Below are 15,000 nucleotides of genomic sequence, written 5' to 3' on the forward strand. Positions count from 1 at the left end.
CTGAACAGCTTAGCACTGGATGCGTCTGGGTGGTGCTTGCCTCCGGACATGTCCAGGCAGTGTTTGTCTCCAGACAGCTTAATTCCTGACATGTCCGGGCGATGTTTGTCTCTGGACGTTATTTTGTCTCTGAAAAATGGATTTCAGACATTATTTTGTTTCCATCTTCACTGTTATTCTATCCAGAAGCATTTTCATGAGACAGTATGAATCGCAATTAATGCTCCACCGAACGTGTGCCTTCCCATCCTATACAATCTCACTGCCTTCCCTTCCCTCACCCCTCCTTGCTCCCCCTACCTCCTCTCTCTTTCTCCTTTCACCTTCTGACTCTCCCCACTCTTTCTCCCCCCCACCCCTCTCTTTCTCTCCCCCCTCTATTTTCTCCCCTCCTTTAGTATTCCCATCAGCAAAGCGACGGGTGGTATTTGGTCGTTGTATAATGTACGTGTTGTCTCGGGTCATGGGCACACAAACCGTGCTTCCCCATTGTCTTCGGTCACTCACCTGCATATTTTTCAATTATTTTATTTTCATTTATTTACTTTTTCATTCATGGATGCTGTCCGACGATTCTGTGATTTATACCTGTGTCCTGGCTTTAATGTCCATCAACACGCAAAATTTCAGCTTTCTCCATCACCCGGAAGGTACCAATCTTTAAAATCAGTCAGTGAGTCAGTCAGTGGTTCGAAAGAGCTTTGTACACTGAGTGTACAAAACATTAGGAACATCTTCCTAATATTGAGTTGCATTCCCTTTTGCCCTCAGAACAGCCTCAATTCATTGGGGAATGGACTCTACAAGTTGTCAAAAGCATTACACAGGGATGTTGGCCCATGTTGACTCCATTGCTTCCTACAGTTGTGTGGCTGGTAAGTGTTCCTAATGTTTTGTACACTAAGTGTATATTCGATGTGGAGTGCAAATCACCTCAAATCGGATTCATGTTGTGCTATACCATGTGTACCTGGTTGAGAGAGGCCGTGGATTGGTTAGAAGTGTCCACTTATCCCAAATCTGCTGTGCAGGGATATAAGGGAATGACAAAGGATTATGTCTCAGCAAGCGCCTTGTAAAGGCATGACCCTCAAGTGAAAAGGTATCATTATAGATTATTCCACGGGCCTTCAAGTTGTCACAACCACTAATTTACAGCATGTCATGACGGGTAGAGCTTCCTAACAAGATCACAACTGTTAAGAGCCATGCAACCCAAAACTTTGATATAACCCTACATGGGTATACTATTTGGATACAATTCCACATGGAATGGCTGCACAGCTCAACTCTTAGGAGCAATGTGTTCTGTGCTGATGACGGACAGTTAGCCAGTAACACGACTGTGAATTGATTCCTTTCCCGCAGTGGAGGTGGGGAGGGAAGGGGGCACGGGGGGGGGGGGAGGGCATGAATGCTGGCCCGAGACTTTGCAAAAAAAAAAAAAGAGAAGGCTTCTATAAAGCCAATATGGCTGGCTAACGGTGTGGGTAGCAGTGTAGTCATCGCTGCTTTTTGCAATGGATGGTTCTGTCTTTCACAGACTGCAACTAAATGGGAAGTGCATTTCGATTGTAATGTCTTCTTTCCTGGCTGCAATTCAAAAACCTGGCTAAATGCATCATGGATGCCGAAACAGGGAGGATTGGTTCCAGGAACTGCTGCTGGCAAGGGCTTTTGCAGCAAGTTCTGGTGTGGTACATGGGCTTAGAGCCCCATAAACAGCAGTTACAAGGTGATGTTTGGATGTGTGTTTATATACATACTGTATATACTGTCTTCGATTTTTACCAAAAAAAAGATTCTTCCAACAAAAGTTGTTATTATGTTCTCGACTACGACACCGATTTTCTATGCATCGCTGTGGATGTATGATACACCACGGTGATTGTATACACTCTGACATAAAAAAAAACCAAAACCGAACATGCAGAATTGATCATATAATTGTGGAATGACTGTTCCAGTTCCAGCATTCATTCCAAGTGCCTTTTTGCACAAGGAATGTGCAGAACACCTGATTACAAGTTTCCATGTCATGTAGTATTGCCTTATAAATGCAACTCATGCAGACTCAGGTTTGTAGAGGTGATACGAGGCCTTTTTAGTGAATTTGAAACAGTCCTTCAGAGACAGCAGCATGTGGATCATCCAAAATAAATAAATAAATAACACACTGATTACATACTTTAACGAGAAGGGCACTCGGCGGCAAGTTTTGTACGAATCCGTCCACAACTTTTTGAGATATCGTGCTATTTCGCGTCTTGGGCCCCATATTTCAAGGGTGAAGAATCGCAAAAAAAACATTCTCGTATCCGAATCCTGATCTTCACCAAAATCTAACCAATTCGTAATTGTCACACACGCAACCTGTACACCAAGTTTCGTCCAAAAATGTGCACAACTTTTTGAGATATCGTGATATATATCGTTTTGGGCCCTATATTTCAATGGTGAAGAGTAGCTGAAACAAGCCGGTAGGCGACAGATTCATCCAAATCCATCCACAACATTTGGAGATATCCTGCAGACAAACAGACAGACAGGGGTGAAAACATAACCTCCTTCCACATTCGGTGGCAGAGGTAACAAGCAAAAGCAGATCTGGTTTCAGGTGACATTTTCACCCACTTCCCAGTGAGCTTCCTTCTGAGCTGGGTTTTGGGTTTTGGACTGTGGGGTTGAGCTTGGCAGTGGGTCGGGCTACTGGAGCGGTGTTCGTTTTTCTGGTTTGCGCAATGGTTTGGCACTCCAGGAATCTCTGGACTGTGTGTGACCCCCTTGGAGAGTTCCAGTTCCAGAGTGGGTGAACAGGGTGGCAGCCACAGTTTGAGTTGCATACCTCAAGGGAAGCCCCATGATACAATGTCCTTCAAAATGGATTGCGTTTTTGAAAGTGATGGGTGGTTTTGCTATGCTGTTTGAATGTACCCCATTTCGTTCAATCCTGTACTAATGCCGGCAGATGGGACTAACCCTAACAAATTAAACATTTAATGTTAATAAAAGCTTTTAAAGTAAGAATCAAATTAATTCAATTATGAGGAATCTTGGTTCATATGAGAGGTAATGGAGAGTGGAAGAAATAAAGAATGAACCAAGGAAGGAAATAATCAGCAGAATGAGTTCATGATTTTTTTTTGAACGACAATGTTTGTTTGTTTGTTTTTTAAGCGAGGAGGGGGAAATAAGATAAAGATGAGGAGCGTGAAAGAGACCACTTGGGATCAAGCAGAATGAGGCACTGATGTGATGACCATGACGACCCCCAAGTCAGGGATGTCAACATCATCTCAATAACCTCCAACGCCCATCATCATCATCATCATCATCATCATCATCATCATCATCATCATCATCATCATCATCATCATCATCATCAGTCAGTACAATTTTTCATGTTTTTCATTTTTAATGTACAGGACTAGTTTAGGCAACAAAGTCGATGCATTTTAGAGTTGGTTCCCCGAACCTTATTTTTTCCATAAGGTCTTAACTTTATGTATCGCGGTTTTGCCAAACGTGGAGTTTTTCAAGAACGTAACCTCGTGAACAGGGAGGGTCTGCTATATAAATAAATTATAATAAATAAATGAAAAAAATAAATGCAGGTGAGCAACCCAAGACAATGGGGGAAGCACGGTTCGTTATTGCTTCCAATGTGTAAGTATACCCCACTAGTGTATGTATATAAGTATACAAGACCCAATCACATCTCTCACCTGTAAATGGACGGAATAACCAATCAGCTCTCACCGAATGAAATACCCGAGGTGGCTGGAATGATCAAATAAATTAACCCCCATGCTCTTCTATCCGAAGAAAGTTGCATAAAGCAACCAATAAAAGCTACACAGCCAAAGCACTTTGCTGTTTCAAACCATACCTGGGTTCCTCTACAGTTGCAGGCATCCACAAATAGTAGATGCATGATAATCCCAATGCTACACACCCCCCTCAGCCCCCGGACCAGTTTCATCGCTTGTTGGTGAATCATCAGTGACGGCCTAGACAGAAAGGCGCACCACCGAGACTCCCACCAAAACATCACCATGTGCAATGCCAATAGCAGTTAACATAAATAATGGATTATTTAAAAATCTTATCCAACTGAGGTACATTGATTAGGTGAGAGCTGATTGATTGGTTATTTCCTCCAGGTATGGGTGAGAGACGTGATTGGTTCTTGTCATGTATATGTGTATAGTGCTTGTCGAAAGTCGACACCCCCCTTTGAAAATTCTCACCATTTGTTACCTTGTAGCCTGCAATTAAATCAGACTTTTTCACCCTTTATTTACACATTGTAACCCACTACAACTTCCAAGTGAAAAACAAATAATACAAATTTCAGAAAATAAATTGAAAACTACAAAACTAGAATATCTTGGTTGGATAAGTGTCCACCCCCCTGAGTTAATACTTGGTGGAAGCACCTTTGACAGCAATTACAGTTGTGAGTCTGTTGGGATAGGTCTCCACTAACTTTGCACACCTCAATTGGGCAATATTTGCCCATTCTTCTGCACAAAACTGTTCAAGTTCTCGGTGTCCTAAGTTTCTCCTGACAAAGTGGAGAATTTTCTGTGAAAAATCGACTCAGATTCTGTAACCGGTCCAGATGGCATCAGCCATCATGTTATAAAAACCTGCTTTTTCTCGCCCTCTCTCTGTTCTGTTTTTTTTTTCTCAAGGTGATCTGCCATCTGCTTGGAAATCAGCAAACATCACTGCTCTGCATAAAAGGTGCAAAAACTGATCCCTGCAACAACAGACCAATCAGCCTTCTACTAATCATCAGAAAGGTCATGGAATCCATCATCGCTTCCAACATCAAATCTTTCCTCTTCTCCAATGGCTTGATTTCCAAACATCAATTTGGATTTAGACCAGGTCACTCAACCCTGGACATGCTACTTCTGCTTTCACAACAATGGATGGAGATCCTCAATGCCAAACATGAGATGAGAGCCATCTCTCTCGACATAGTGCGAGCTTTCAATATGGTCTGGCATCCCGCACTGCTCACCAAATTCTCTTCTTATGGTATCCAAGGCAATCTCCACTAATGTCGCATGGATTTCGTCTCCTATCACAGTCAACGTGACTCTCAATGGAAATCTCTCATCTCCCCTTCCTGTCCAGGCTGGAGTTCTTCAAGGCAGTGTTATTGGCCCTGTGCTTTTTTCTGGTTTTCATCAATGATCTCTCAGATTCCCTGGAAAATCCTCTTCATCTATTTGCTGATGACTCCACTCTCTGCCGTACCATCTGTCATCCCTCTGATGGGCAGGCAGCAGCCTCTTCACTCTCTACAGACCTGGATAAAAATCACATGCTGGTTAAACACTTGGAATATGTCTTTCAATCCTGACATATCTCACATCCTCACCATGGCTTTCTGAAAGGACTGCCTGGAAAACCTCCACATCTCTTTTCTTAACAATCCTCGTGAAGAAGTCCTTTCATTCAAGCTTTTGGGTTTCACTATCTGCCATGATCTTTCCTGGGAAAGCCACATCTCCAACCTGGCCTCCAAAGCCAGTCGCCGACTGGGCATCCTACATCCTACAAAGTCCTTCCTTGGCACACCTGAGGTTACCCCCCCCCTTCTTGGGTGGTGCTCCTGCCTCACACCAAGCTTGACTTCATGCTGTAGAAACCAAGGCTTTTAGGGTCATTGGTATCTCCTGCAATGAAGCTGAATATTTGGATCTCTCATTCTCTCACTGGAGGCAGGTCATGGTCATTCGGTCTTCTACTATCTCCTCTCTGACCTTGCCCCCCCTCTGCTCTGTCTGTGATCTGTCCCCCCTATATTTCCTCAGGGCACTCAAGGTCTGCCAAAAACCCCCTTCTGGTGAAACTACGAAAAATCAAGAATCACTGCTTACCTTCACTCTTTCATTCCTCTTTTTTTCCCACCTCTGGAATAAACTCCCACACTCTCTTCAATCCCACTCTTTCCTCCAGGTCTTCAAAAGAGCTGTTCACCACCATCTCATATCTTCCCCATCCAAAATCTTTATCTTTACTACCCTCGTTAGTCCACCCAAAACCCACCTCCTTAAAATTACCTGTTTTCCTTCCTGAAAGTCCCTGTAGTACCGTCTTGTTTTCCCCGTGTACCCCACCCCATCCCTCTCTCTTCCACAGATATCCTATTGTCTTTGTTCCCCACTATTATGTCCTTCTCTCTGCTGCCCCTCTTGTGCCCCTATAGTACCATCTTGTTTTCCCCGTATACCCCACCCCATCCCTCTCTCTTCCTCAGATATCCTATTGTCTTTGTTCCCCACTATTATGTCCTCTCTGCTGCCCCTCTTGTGCCCCTGTAGTACCATCTTGTTTTCCCCATGTACCCCACCCCATCCCTCTCTCTTCCACAGATATCCTATTGTCTTTGTTCCCCACTATTATGTCCTTCCCTCTGCTGCCCCTCTTGTCTCCTGCTCCCCTTGTTATACGTTTCTGTGTATTTTCTCTTACACAAGCCTAACGTAACATTTTGCATTGAGGCCAAAAAGCTCCATCCTGCTTTCATCAGACCACAAAACTTTTGCCAGATGTCTTCAGAATCTCCGCAGTGTTTGTTTTGCATACATCAAATGGCACTCAAGGTGGGCTTTTTTGAGTAATTGCTTCCTTCTCACCACCCTACTGTACAGGCCAGACATGTGGAGTGCTTGGGATATTGGTGTCACATGCACACAGTGACCAGTCTTTGCCATAAAGGCATGTAGTTCTTTCAAAGTTTCCATTGACCTCTTGGTGGCCTCTCTCATCAGTCTCCTTCTTGCACGGTCATCTAGTTTGGAGGGACGGCCTGATCTAGGCAGTCTTGGTGGTACCATATGCTTTCTACTTCTTAATGATCGTCTTGACTGTGCTCCAAGGGATATTCAAGGCCTTTGAAATATTTTTATACCTGTCCCCTGACCTGTGCCTTTCCACAACTTTATCTGGGAGGTCTTTTGAAAGCTCCTTAGTACTCATGGTTGAGTGTTTGCTGTGAAATGCACTACTTAGTCGAGGAAACCGACAAGAACAGCTGATTTTATTGTGAAATAATCAGAATCACATTTTAACACAGGTGGAGGCCAATTAACTTGGTGTGTGATGTTGAAGGTGATTGGTTACACCTGAGATAATTTACAATTGCTATTATAAGGTGGGTCGACACTTATCCAACCAAGATGTTCTAGTTTTGTATTTTTTATTGATTTTCTGAAATTTGTTGAATTTGCTTTTTCACTTGGAAGTTGTTGTGGGTTACGATGTGTAAATAAAGGTGGGAAAAAGTCTGGTTTAATGCAATTTAATTCCAGGCTATAAGGCAACAAAAAGTTAAAATTTTGAAGGGGTGTGTAGACTTTCCATAAGCATTGTATATATTGCTACGTGAACCCGCCCATGTAGTACCAGACTTGAACCTGGTGACACCAGAGTTAATACTCGTTAAGATGGCCTGAGTGTGGAGGCTTTAGTTTGAACTGAATCACTCCAAATGGTTGAGTCGGGGATCGTTATAGTTCTCAATTTGGTTGCACTTTGCCAAGAACGTAACTTGCCTGCTGGTAATGTATTCATGTACAGAGAAGCGATCAATCCCAGCAACCACAAGAATAAAAAAAATGGTATCAAAAATGATGTTTAGTAAAGTTTAAAAGAAACGAGGGCAGAAAGCCCGTAAAACAACAAGGTCCAAAATTTGAAAGTGAAGAAGAATAAGAAAAGCTGTCTCATTCAGGAAAGAAATCATGCTTCGAACTATAAAGATCTCAGTCTTGTCTAATTTATCCGATCCTTATGTACTTAGACTAACTTGAGAGGTGTTCATACGCAGAAGGAGAAAGAGGGTGAAAATATGCAAGGACATTGGGGGTGGATAAAACAAATAATGGGGTTGTTCAGGCCTGGTCCAGCTGAGTGAGGTACCTTTGCCTACATTCAATGGGGCAAATAGGCAACAGGTTCCCCAAGCATGACATGCTGTGAGGTGGCTATCTGGCCTGTCCGGCTGCTTGCAATTGATGTGACCAAGATCAGGGGATGGGGTTCCTTCCTCCACTGGGGGCGGGGGGTGGGTGTGTCTAAACAACCTCAGTGATGCTATTGAAAACGTTCCTTGGAAAGGCTGCTGTGGATAGGCTCGGAGAAACTGAACACACTCCTCACTCTGGATTGCCAGCTCAAAACTCGACACATGTACCTTACTCGAGTTTCCCGGCTCAAACCTGCCGCTTCTCCCCAAAAAGCCTTTTCAAAACTGTCCCCCACAGGAAGTTGTCAGGCTAACTGATTGGTTACCTGGCTGGAGCACACCATTGATTGGCCCGATTCAAAAAGAAACACTTGTTACCTTCAGCTCGACAGCCAATCGTCACGATATGATGCTGGTGAAGGGAAGGGGGGAAAATGGTATTAATTCAATAAATGCATGAGAATATGCACTCTATTTATTTATATGCACTGCGTCATCTTTACGACATACATATTTATTTATTTCGTCATCTTAATTTATTATCTACATGTCACATCTATAAGGTGTGGTTGGGAGATGAGGACTTCTTGTTAACTATTATTTTACTTTTGCTTCTCTCTATCTTTGCTGGTACCAGTTTAGTTTTTAGCTCGCCTGTTCGAAGAACAGAGAGCTATAGCGATACCCCCGGCGTGAGCGTCAGCGTGAAAATGTTAAAGTTTTTGGTGCAAGTTATTTAGAAGCTTGCCATTCATTTAATATGTGTACTAGGATGCTGATATTTGGCATGGAGGTTCCTTTGGGGTATATTATTGATGTAGTGAAGTTAAAATTAAAAAATAGTTTCAAATGTTTTAAATTTTTGACCTGTTTTGAACTTAACTTTTTTGTAGTACATCAACGTTAAAGTTTTTGGTGCAAGTTATTTATAAGCTTGCCATTCATTTAATATGTGTTCTAGGATGCTGATATTTGACATGGAGGTTCCTTTGGGGTATACTATTGGTGTAGTGAAGTTGAAATGAAAAAATAATTTCAAATGTTTTAAACTTTTGACCTGTTTTGAACTTAACTTTTTTGTAGCACATCAACGTTAAAGTTTTTGGTGCAAGTTATTTTTTAGAAGCTTGCCATTCATTTAATATGTGTACACGGATGCTGATATTTGGTATGGAGGTTCCTTTGGGGTATACTATTGGTGTAGTGAAGTTGAAATCGACAAATGATTAAAAAAAAAATTCAATTTCAACCTAAGATAGTGTCAAAGCTACCCAATGCTCGCCTGCTTATACATTTATGGTTTTTAAAAGACTCGTCTAATAATCTTTTTTATAAAGCATTGCAGTGAAGTCTGATCCAAATAATTTTAAAGCAATATATGTATTTGTATATTGTAATCAGTAAACTACAGGGTGCCCCACAGAAAAGCAGGAAATTTGAGATTTATTTTGCCATATTTCACCATATCAATAAACTAACATATAATAAAGTGTATCTTTGTTTTACACTACATCTAAGTTTGTTTTTGTTTTGTTTGAAAATAAAGTGTATCTTTGTTTTACACTACATCTAAGTTTGTTTTTGTTTTGTTTTAAATAAACTCTACAAAATTTCCTGGTTTTCTGTGGGGCACCCTGTAGTTTACTGATTACAATATACAAATACATATATTGCTTTAAAATTATTTCGATCAGACTTCACTGCTATGCTTTATAAAAAAGATTATAAGACGAGTCTTGTAAAAACTATAAATGTATAAACAGGCGAGCATTGGGTGGCTTTGACACCAACTCTCTGTTTTTTTGTTTTATTACCCTTGTGCCCTTAAGGGCAGACATTATCTGGTAAGCAGAATCCTTCCTCCAGGGATTCTGGAGGAAGGACGTCCCCAACTCCTTAATGTCTCTCCCTGGTTATTATCGTCTCCTCCAATTTGATAGGCCTGAACCACGCCCCGGCAGCTGAGTTGCATTTTACATCAATAACTCAATTTCTCACTGTCCTGGTACTGATCTTCCACCTCCCAATCCCCAGGAGTACCTTTGGCTGATACTTCCCCTCCGATCTCACCTCTTGTTTGTCTGTGTGTTGTACCGTCCTCCTAACAGTGATGACTGCATATACCCCTCTCTCTCTCTCTCTCTCTCTCTCTCTCTCTCTCTCTCTCTCTCTCTCTCTCTCTTGCTCTCTTTCAAATAATGTGGACAAACTATTAACCACTCATCCAACTCTCTCTTCTTCATATGCGGCAATTTCAATTGTCACCATGAAACTTAGCTGGGTGTTGTACCTCTCTCACCAACCATGGTATTTCAGCAAAGGACTTCTGTGACTCCATGGGACTCACTCAATCAGTGAACTTTCCGACCGGGATTTCTCCCAATGGCGTCTTTATTAAATCCTTTAAAAATTAAAATCAATTTGCTGATGACTCCATCCTCTGCTGTGACATCCTTCAAACAGGCAGGCTGCAGCCTCTTCCCTCTCTTCAGACCTTGAAAAAAAATCACGAGCTGGTCAAACACTTGGAATATGTGTTTCATTCCTGACAAATCACACACTCTCACTATCTCCCTCTGAAAGGACCATCTGGAAAACCCTCATATGTACTTTTTAACAATCGGCTTGAGGACGTTGAGTCATTCAAACTCTTGGGTCTCATTAATTATCAGCCATGATGTTTCTTGGGCAAACCACATTTCAAAGTTGGCCTTCAAAGCCAGCGTACTGGGCGTCCTCTGTCTTACAAAGTCCTTCCTTGGCACACATTAATTCCAATCCACCAACAAGACTTTCATCCACAGTTTGATGGAGTACTGCTCAGTACTTCCTTCTTGGCTGGCTCCACTGTCTTACATCTTGTTCAGCTTGACGTCATGGAAAGCAGAGCGTTTAAGATTATTGGAATCTCCTGCGATGAAGCTGATTCGATGGACCTATGATTTCGCGATCGCAGATAGGTCAGTGGTCTCTCTGTCTTCTACCATCTCCTTTCTGATCTTGCACTCTCTGCTCTTTCCGTGCTTTGTCCCCTCCAGGTTTCTCCAGGGCACATACTGTCCACCATCAACACCCTTTTGTTTAAACTACCTAAACCCATGATCACTGCTCACCTCCATTCATTCGTTCCTCTTTTTTCCCAACCTGTGGAACCAACTTCCACATTCTCTTCAATCTCACCCTTCCCTCCAGGTATTCACGACAGCTGTTAACCACCATCTCAGATCATCCCCAATCACAAACCATGATCTTTTCTACCCTCGTTAACCCACTCACCCCACCCCAATCCCTCCTCCTGCCAAATTCCCAGTTTTCCCTCCTGAAAGTTTCCTTCTGTTAGCATATTGTCCATCCCATGTATCCTCTCCTGCCAACCCCCATTCCACCGTACACCCATTGTTTGACCAAGTCTCCCTCTATATTGGCCATCAACTCTGCTGTTGCTGTTTCCCCCTCTCTCTACTGTTCCTTTTGTCCTGTTCAGTGTACTCAAAAAGCCTCGACTATGTATACAAAAAAGAATAATAAAAAAGCTTTTGCAAAAAGTATCAAACAAATCGTATTTTACTCTGACTGAGGAAGCATTAAGAGAGAAACTGTGCTGTCCGAGACATGTTGATGTAAACCTTTACAAAGTTTTGTCGCCGTGCCCAGGACACACTGCTTCTTTTGGAAAGTGATCCATGCATGGTAATGCACTGTGACTATCTCACCCACTATGGTTAAAGTCACCCCTACCCCTCCCCCTACCAAAACATACACTCGTTTATCAAAAAAACATACTTACATTCTATACGTAAAATGTGCAACAACGTTTTCTGGGCACTCATACATCATGAGTGTCTCTTAACCACATGCCTGCTTTATCCTCTAGACAGGCCTGAGAAGGAGGAAACATATAAATAAATATCGAGACAGAGGGTATAAAAAGTTTCCAAAACACATTTTCTATGTTTTTTTTTTCTCTCTGATGGGAAACGCGGTTTGTTGAGTTTATTTTCACGTGAGATACCAACTGCGAAGTCAAGCCCAGAGCCAATTCCAGTGCGTGTTTCTTTGACAGTAATCATAAATATATCGTCGTTCTTGCAATGTTTATCGCATCGTGGAAATGTTCACTTTGTACTTTGGAAATTGCAGTAAAAGTTTTATTGCCACCTCAAGCGAGATATATTTTTCAGCTTATGCAATCCTGGCATCCACTGATGATTGTTGGTATATATATATATATATATATATATATATATATATATATATATATATATATATATATATATATATATATATATATATATATATATATATATATTGTTACGAATCTGGAAACCATGCGCACTCAACATTCAGATCCCAAAGTTAGTTATGCCGGTAAGTACGTGTGTAGTCAGGACCCCGTCCTTTTGTTTAGTGGGAGGATTAAATGTGTGCGTTGTGACTTCTTTAGTTAGGTTTTACATCCAACGAACCCTCCAACAAGCCATCTAACAACCAACAACCATCCCATCTGCATGACCCAACCTGCCCATCACGCGCCATCACCACCCGTTGGCTGCTCGTACCTTGACTTGCCGAGAGGGGGCCTCGAGGTTCCAGTCCTCGGCTTGTACTTCTTGTATGGATTTTTCAGCGTTGACCCTGTTACTCTTCGTGAGCGAAGCTGTGTGGAAAATATGGGGTCTCCAAACAGGGGCCACAGCTCCGCCCCGGTAGGGTGCGGCCGTAAGCCAATGAGGGACGAACAGCGAGATGATTCTCGCCAAGGCCCCTCCCCGTGTGGGAGGAGATATATCCCCGAGCAGGCTCGGTTGTGTGGTGGTTGTCATTGGCATTGGCGCTGGGAGATCTGGGGTGCTTGAGTAGTGACAAGTTGGTTGACGGTGGTTGGGTTGGAGAGTGAGTGAACCAGCCTGTTCGTGGAGCATTGGTGGATCCCGTCCGTGACCCTGATCTCTGCCCCGGAGCTCCGATTGCTCCATGCGGCTGCCGCCACGAGCCACGAGTCCCACACGTGCGGCTGGGACCTTCGACAACCCACAGGTGCCCTTCCGAACTCTGACCCCCAGCTCATTTCTCTCATCGGCTGGAGGGTCCAATAAAAACTCCGGGGTTTCTTTTCTTTTTGTGTGTGTGACTGAGTGTGGGCCCGTCTATAAGTAGAATTGTTTAAGTGTTTATTTCATCATTGTAAATACTGCATTGCATATTCGCGATAAGTCTCGCCTCTTCTGTCTTTTGATTTTATTGTAAATAAATTATTAGAAATGTTCCCAGCTCGTTTCCGTCCTTTCTTTATTTGGTCCAGCATGGTATGGGTCTGAGTTCAGACGGGGTTTCATCCCCGATAATCCGTTAATGCTAGCCGGCATGGCTTTGGCAGTTTCCGCTCGGCTGCAACCGAGCCGGAGTTGGTAGTTGCAAGTTGGAATTCTACTGCAGTCGGTAGAGTGACCCGGTTCGAGAAAGACGTGCAGAGGGTGTGAATCCCCGGTAGCCAAGACTGCATGGTTATTTAGGTATATTGGGATCAAGACAATTAACCCAACGTCACGCGGTCGAGATATTGGCGTTTCACGGTTGATTAATCGACCCGCCGGCTTCGGAGTTATCCAGAGTGACGGCCTACAATTCCGGGGAGTCTGGTGTAGATGACGCAATTTTTCCCACCTAATGGTCGTTCTTGCCACCGACCCCTGGCCCACAACAATATATGTATATATATATATATATATATATATATATATATATATATATATATATATATATAAATATATATATTTTTTAAAGGAGAATCCTTTATTGGGTCTGACATTTTGGAAACAGTCCATGTTCTGTCGTCAGAAGCAGAAATGAAGACATGGTTTACAATACAATACATTTAAGTGTTTGTTATTTAAATTTGGGGTTGAATCGGGGCTGAGGAGAGGGAACTAAAACATGTTGGATTAGGAATCATGAATCGTGTCTGGGATGCTTGTTGGCTTGCAGTTTTTACATAGGTGCTTGGACTGCTTGCGTCGGGTTTGGTCATCATGATGACCTTATGACTGTAAACTCACAAGGGCCTCGAGCAGTGCAAGAATGTCATGTCAAATACTGTTACCAAGCAAATGAAAAGTGAAGCTACCGACCCGTTTCATCCTTATTGGGGCTTGTCAGAGCAAATTTCTATCACAGCACTTGATTTTCCTGGAGATCAATTAACACAACTCCCGACTGCTTTAAAACAACTGTGATGCTTCCTGGTTGTGATTGGTGTGCAAAACACATGTTCATGTGGCAGATGGCGCGAGTGGGTTCCAAATACAATCTAGCTTCACCATCACAGCTATAGGTGCATCATTAATACTGTTACGGCTGTGGAAATTCGTATTACACCATGAAGGGCCCGGAGGTGAGATATCTCTAAGTACATGTGTAGTTAGCCCCAAATCCGTTGTCTAGATGGAATTTATGTGATTCATTCGGGCTGCGACGCTTTGAGATAGCCGTTTTTCTGTTCTATCTTTATTTTGAACCAACCACGTCTCAACCGCCATCACACAACAACCACCAACCACAACGCCGCTTCACAACATCCACAACCACACCTGCCTCTCAACAACCACGCCATCCTCACCACTCCGCCAGCAACTGTCAACATCTCCACGAACACAAAAGGGGAACAACAACAACTCCCACCCCGATTTCTCTGGTAAACAAGAATGACGGTTGGAACTCAACTCCCGCCCCGATTTCTCTGGTAAACAGGAATGACGGTTGGAACTCAACTCCCGCCCCGATTTCTCTGGTAAACAGGAATGACGGTTGGAACTCAACTCCCGCCCCGATTACTCTGGTGGAATGTCCCCCCCCCGCGTGCCGCAAAGGGAGGGGTGGGGTGCCAGGGAAATAAAAGGGCGCACGGAGGCGCCGCTACAAGACGTCAGGTCAGGGCGGTCGGTGAGAGTGTCAGTGTCAGTCGGCGGTTCATGGTCTGCCCATCTGGGTCTTGGAGAAGCGGTCCGTAGAGCGAC

General features: G+C 43.1%; 1 long non-coding RNA gene across 1 annotated transcript in view; it reads left to right on the plus strand.

The window, feature by feature from the left end:
• The window catches only part of LOC147020640 (uncharacterized), a 44,778-nt gene that overhangs the window by 389 nt on the left and 29,389 nt on the right, over positions 1 to 15,000 (plus strand). The window contains exon 2 of the long non-coding RNA XR_015061909.1: positions 772 to 875. This is a non-coding gene — a long non-coding RNA (uncharacterized LOC147020640). The remainder of the gene's footprint in view (positions 1 to 771; positions 876 to 15,000) is intronic.

The sequence above is a fragment of the Eptatretus burgeri genome, chromosome 9 (assembly GCF_056783735.1).
Source record: "Eptatretus burgeri isolate ZD-2024b chromosome 9, Ebu_testis_v1, whole genome shotgun sequence".
NCBI lineage: Eukaryota > Metazoa > Chordata > Myxini > Myxiniformes > Myxinidae > Eptatretus > Eptatretus burgeri.